The 6,340-nt window shown below is 36.1% G+C and overlaps 1 non-coding gene across 1 annotated transcript; it reads left to right on the top strand.

Annotated features, from left to right (window-relative positions):
• Positions 1 to 3,138: 3,138 nt before the first annotated feature.
• On the top strand, positions 3,139 to 3,211 carry Trnak-cuu (transfer RNA lysine (anticodon CUU)). Its single transcript has one exon. It is a non-coding gene; the product is annotated as a tRNA-Lys (tRNA).
• The last annotated feature ends 3,129 nt before the right edge of the window (positions 3,212 to 6,340 follow it).

The raw sequence follows: 6,340 nt of genomic DNA, 5'->3' as shown, positions 1-6,340 counted from the left end.
ATGTTGAGCACTTTCTTTAGTGTCTTTCAGCCATTTTTGGATTTCTCTATTGAGAATTCTCTATTTAGATCTGTACCTCACTTTTTAATTGGACTGTTTGGTGTTTTGATGACTAGATTCTTGAGTTCTTTATTTTGGAAATCAGCCCTCTGTCAGATACGGGGTTGGTGAAGATCTTTTCCCATGCTGTGAGCTGCCATTTTGTCTTGCTGACTCTGTCTTTTGCCTTACAGAGGCTTCTCAGTTTCAAGAAGTCCCATGTATTAATTGTCCAACTCAGTGTCTGTGCAATCTCCTGTACCAATTCATTCAAGGGTACCTCCCATTTTCTCTTCTAAGAGGTTCAGGGTGACTGGATTTATGTTGAGGTCTTCGATCCATTTGGACTTAGTTTTGTGCATGGAGAGACATATGAATCTATTTGCAGTCTTCTTCAGGTCAGTATCCAGTTATGCTGGCACAATTGTTAATGATACTTTCTTTTTTTCTATTGTATAATTTTAGCTTCTTTGTCAAAACTCAGGTGTTCGTTGGTGTGTGGCTCAATAGCATGTTATTCAATTCTATTCCATTTGTCTATCTGTATATTATTGTGCCAATACCAAGCTGCTTTCAGTACTATAGTTCTATAGTAGAGCTTGAAGTCAGGGATGTTGATTTCTTCAGAAGTACCTTTATTGTACAAGGTTGTTTTGCCTATAGACTTTCTTTGCTTACTGTTGTATTATATACTTTTTGGGTTTTTATCTCAGTGTATCTTTAATGTTAATAGATATTGGTTGCATATTATTCCTATTCATAAATCACAGCATTTCTATAATCATTCATTCCATGTCCTGGAGGTTAATGACCTCTGTTCATTCTGGATAACATATAATCGTCATGTCTTCATGATCTGTTTTACATCTCCTTATTGTTTCTTTTGCAAAGTTGTACTTTGCTGGATTACTCACAGGGAGCTTTGATGGTAAGAAGTGAGGGTCATCTTTTGATTTATATCTTGAGAACATTCTCTCATGATTAATTGTTTGTCCTGGATGGTCCTTTACTGTGTTGCAGGTATTTTACTGTTTGTTATAATCTTAAAACCTATCCTCCAGGGGGAGCCAAAGCTTTAACCTGTGCATACAATGCATTTGGCTCTCTCAGTTTCCAGAAACCAAGGGGAGATTATAGACAAAAATCTTATTAGGGTATGACTTAACTGTTTTTATTGAACTAAACTTTAAACTTTCACCTTGAGGAGAACAAGTTTTTAGTTAAAGGGAGATAGCTTCAGAAAGGTGGCCATCTTCTCAGAGTCACAAATGTGAAGACAATCTGTAGGTTTACAAAAAATCAAGGCTTCTGACTTTAGGGAATAATTATATATTCTAAAAAAATAAATAATGGAAATAAATGATGTCTTTCAGTCCAATAAAGACAATAGCTTTATAAGTCCTATTGACATGTTTCCTGTAACACCACATAAACAAAGTAAAATATATGGAATTTGTGTATTTATATCTGTCTGTTTCTTTTAGTTCAGCATATTAGCTCCTTGCTCTTTATGGATTTAATTTTTTTTTAACCTGGACTGATTTATACCATGTTTTGTTCTTAAACTGCAAACTACTCTCCATGTTAACTTTATTGATATCCCATCCCAATTATTATGTGTTTGTTTTTATTTATGCTTTAGTTACTTTGGGAATTTTTTTTTTCTGGACTTTGGCTTTAAGGTTCTATACCTTCGGTTAAATGTAGTTATAAACAAATCTAAATAAAAATATTAAAATATGACCAGAATAAAGGCTGCAAAAAAGAGCTAGTGTAAGGTCCCCTGCATGCCAATTTGAACTCCTTTTAATTCACATCCTGTATTTCTCCCATGTGCTCACTCTAAATGGAGTACTACTTCAGTTTCTCTCCTGTATAAAATCTGTTAGTTGCTGACCATAACATAAAGTCCAAGGATAAGTTTCCAGCAATGTATGATGGAGCCCTTGTGTATCCATTAACCTTCTCCTTCACCCTCTGCTCTCTGTGCTTCAGGCATTCTGAGAAGGAAGTTAAATTGCCAATCATCTGTTTTCTCATAACTTTCTGACATTGTTCAGACTCCTTCTTAGTCTATAATTCCACCTTCAACCACCTCCACAAGTAAAGTGCCATTTCCCTTTAAATTACTCTTTGTCACCTTTCATTTTTAAAACTGCATTGACCCCCATTTCTTCCCCCAAGCAGTATGTAATTCTCCTTTGCCATTCTCAAATGCACTCTCTCTCTCTCTTTCTCTCTCTCTCTCTCTCTCTCTCTCTATATATATATATATATATATATATATATACACACACACACATATATATATATATATATATATATAGTATTAAAAAAATATTTTTAATTTTCTTACACCATACCTTTTGTATTCCCATATGAAACAACTCATATCATTTTATAATTCTCAATGGCTAGAAAATAATTTTGATTATTCATATATACCACAACCTTCCAAAATGGCTAAGCTCATAACCGATGACTAAACATAGTCTAATTTTTAAGTCTACTGAGGCAAATGAGTAATTTTTATTTAATAATCCAAGATTTTCTTTTTAGGTTTAACAAAGAGAGTGAGAATATAGACAGATGCTGAAAAATGTAACACAATAGCCCTGATCTAATTAATTATATTTCTGTGTGAATTTCACTCTGACTAAAAGGAACTTGATGATGCAAAGTGAATATCTCTCTACACTTTTCTACAATGTGAGAATGCAAGCAAGAGAATCATGCCAAAGAACATAACTATCATAGAATTTATTCCAAGTCCAGAAATATGAAAAGTTTGTGTTCTAATCACACAGCCTGTAGTTCTTAATTATAGGTTTCTGAATGAACCAAGTGTTAATATTTAGGCATTTATACTGGCCTGCCTTTGGTTTTCCTACAGAATATGTTCTCAGTGGCTGCCACTAAGAATACTACCTGTGCCTGCTTACCATGTTCCCTTTTAAAGCAGCCCTGCCCACCACCACCCTCTCCCCCTCTCTCCCTCTCCTCCTTTCTTCCTTCCTCTCTCTCTCTCTCTCTCTGTCTTCCTTATCATCTCTTTCTGCCCCTCTGTCCTTCTGCCCCATCCCCTTTGTAAGGTGTACAGCCTGGCTAGCTCAGTCGGTAGAGCATGAGACTCTTAATCTCAGGGTCGTGGGTTCGTGCCCCACGTTGGGAGCCCCACGTTGGGAGCCAATTGTAAGGAGTACAGGTTTTTCCGCCTGCTGCTGCCCGGTCTTGTCCCGCTGCTGCGCCAGCCCCAAATAACACACAGAGACTCTGTATTTGTTATTATACTGTTGGCCAGTTACTACTTTCTAACTCTGTCTTAATTATTAACCCATTTTTATGTATTTCCATGTGGTCTCCTTACCCGGGAGTGAGGCGGGTGTCTGGTCTCCCCGGTCTCTCCATGCTGACTCCTCCTTACTACTTCCTCTTTCCTCCTTGTTTCCTAGTCCCTCCTATCTTTCTTTCCTATTGGCCAACAGTGCTTTATTATTAACCAGTATGAGAAATAAATATACATAATGGCATCTCCCATCACCCCTTCCTTTTGCTTTGAACATTTTCCTTTAATAATAATAATAATAATAATAATAAACCTCTGCTTGAACTCTGTCACATGGCATCTTTCTCTCTGAGCCACGTTTCAATATTACATCAACAAGGCATATATTTTCTATAGTAATTAATCTAAGAGTGTAGAGCAGTCTAACTGTCCATTAACAGGTTATGACTGGAAAAGGGAGTAAATCCATTTAGCAATTTTCAGCTTTTCTTGGAAGACATTTCAAACAGAGGTGTGAAATATGGAAGAGGGGGAAGGAATAGCGGGCACTCTCCCAGGGCTATAGGCTAAGGTCATTTTATGGTATACAAGGTTGGATGGAGTTATGGGCCTTCAGTTCTGCAATTATTAGCAGGGACGCACACCTCCAATCAGTGTTTTTCTACTTGTCCCCCAAATAGAGTCATTCCTAAAGATAAACAGAAAGAGGTCCCTTGAACTTTCTCCTGGTTAGCATCTTTCCCAGTAAGAGACAGGAATCCTAACCATCCATACAGGTACCACTACTATACTTAGGTTCTCCCTGTGCATCTCAGCTCAGCTCACTACTGCTCAACCACGTTTTTCCCATGTTAGACACCTCTTTTCATGGGGAAACAATTTCAGAAATCTTTCATTACGAGAACAATATAGTCTTGACTCCCTAAGTGACCACTATACGTGAATTGCCAGCTTGCACTATGTCTACTTTATCACAGACAGTGGGTAGACAGCCAATTCTCAGATCAAGGAAATCCAGAAAATAAATAAACAAACAAACTTGGTACTTGGTAATGAGCAGAGCTTCATGCTTTATTACTAGATGATAAAATTAGTAATTTAGCAAAGATGTTATATTAATAGAAATGTGATCTGCTCTTGCTAATCATCATAAACTTTATTTTTAGGGCATATATGCACTGATCTCTAGATAATTAATAAGTAAGGGGTGTTGAGAGAAAACAATAATATTGTTCTATTACTGGTAGGAAAATTTTCAAATTTCTTACTGACAAGTCTCAGTTTTGCTTCATAATATTAATTCCTCATGATGTAGGGTTTCATTTCTAGTGTAACATGGATCTGGGAAACTTCCTCAATTACATTTATCCCCACTGAACACATCTTACAGTCCTGATAATAGTGAACATTACACAAACACCATCTTGGAACATGTGGTCAGATAGCATCAATTAAAATTAAACACACTGCTTTTTATTAATGATTTCTGATCAGCGACGGTGTAAAATGATAAGGGGGTCAATATGCATAATATGAAAGAGTCTCTTCTTTTTTTTTTTTTTTTTTTTTTTTTTTTTTTTTGCCTCCTGAAGCATTGCTGTAAGCAAGTGTATCTGTATTGTGTCATGTAAAGCAGCTTCGAATTCTCTGTATAAAGCCTGGTCCCTTGGTATATTTCTTCTCACTTTGACAAGTAAGTCTTCCATTTTACCATGAGCTATACACAGAGAACACTGGAGGGAAATTGCAAAGCATGCTTGTTTCTTCTAAGTATTCAGCTTGTTGGTAGAAATGAACAATGAATGTTACAGCAGTGTTGATGTGAGGCTTCCAAAGAGCATGGTTTGGAGAACATGGTCCATTCTGCTACTCCTATTGAAAATACACAGTCTCAGATAAGACCACATCAGTTCCATAACATATTAACAAAACCACATTTATAACACACCTATCTTTTCACTCTCCACAAACACATGCACTCATATTGGTATAAGATTATATTCCTATTTGAAAATATTAACCCATATGTAATAAATTAATAAACCAGTCATATTAACACAGTGTTTGCAAATATTTGGGTCAAATGGGAGACTAATTCAAATTTGAAGTAATATGACAGGCTAGATAATTAATTTTAACATATCACCTATCATTGAGTTAACTGGCTGTATATTATATACATTTTCGCATTTCCATTTGACTAATGTGAGCAAATTATACAGCAAATTACTCAGACACATAACCTGACAGTCTGTGATTAGTTAACTAGTGCTATTTATCAACGAAGAACGCCAGTCTTCAACCTCTGGGAAATGCCCCAAAGCAGAGCTGTTATGGTTTCTCTCTGATCCTCTGCAACACAGTCATGACAGTAAAATATTTAAATGATTTCTTGTGGCTATTCAGTGAGAAAAATTAACTCTGACAGCAAATCTCTGTGGTGTACATGCAGTTCCTCCTGATAAAACACTTTCTGACCTTGGCAACCTTTCATCATCCCAAGATTGTTGACGACACATATTTCGACTGATAGATTCAATAAGCTAAAATGATGGGGGGGGGTTATGCAAGTCTGAAGTTAGAGGGGGTGACTTGAAAGTGCTTCAGTACCAAATTAGAGTTGTAATAGACTTTGACAGAAACTAGCCCTGTAATGATATATGCATGTTAGGTAATGCTATTTTGAGAACACCTTGTGGTTACTCCCAGTTCCAAGTTGCAGGAAATCCTATCTTTGTTCGTTATCCAGGTTTCTCTACTTAATGGAAATTTAGGTCAGATTGTAATTGTCTTCATTGTGAATTAATATATCAATTATTAAGTTAATATAAATTATTAGCACTTATACTGGTAATTATTTGTTATGGATATTTACAATGTTAACCCATTACATCCCACATGATACAATGTTTCAACGCAGTTCTTTATACTAACTGTAAATAAGTGATTAAGAGGATGAAAAACACTTTATTTTATGGAACCTGCATAGTAAGTCCATGTGAGGGAAAAGGATCT

The sequence above is a fragment of the Phodopus roborovskii genome, unplaced genomic scaffold, assembly GCF_943737965.1.
Source record: "Phodopus roborovskii unplaced genomic scaffold, PHOROB, whole genome shotgun sequence".
Lineage (NCBI taxonomy): Eukaryota > Metazoa > Chordata > Mammalia > Rodentia > Cricetidae > Phodopus > Phodopus roborovskii.
This window is presented reverse-complemented; position numbering and strand designations above follow the sequence as displayed.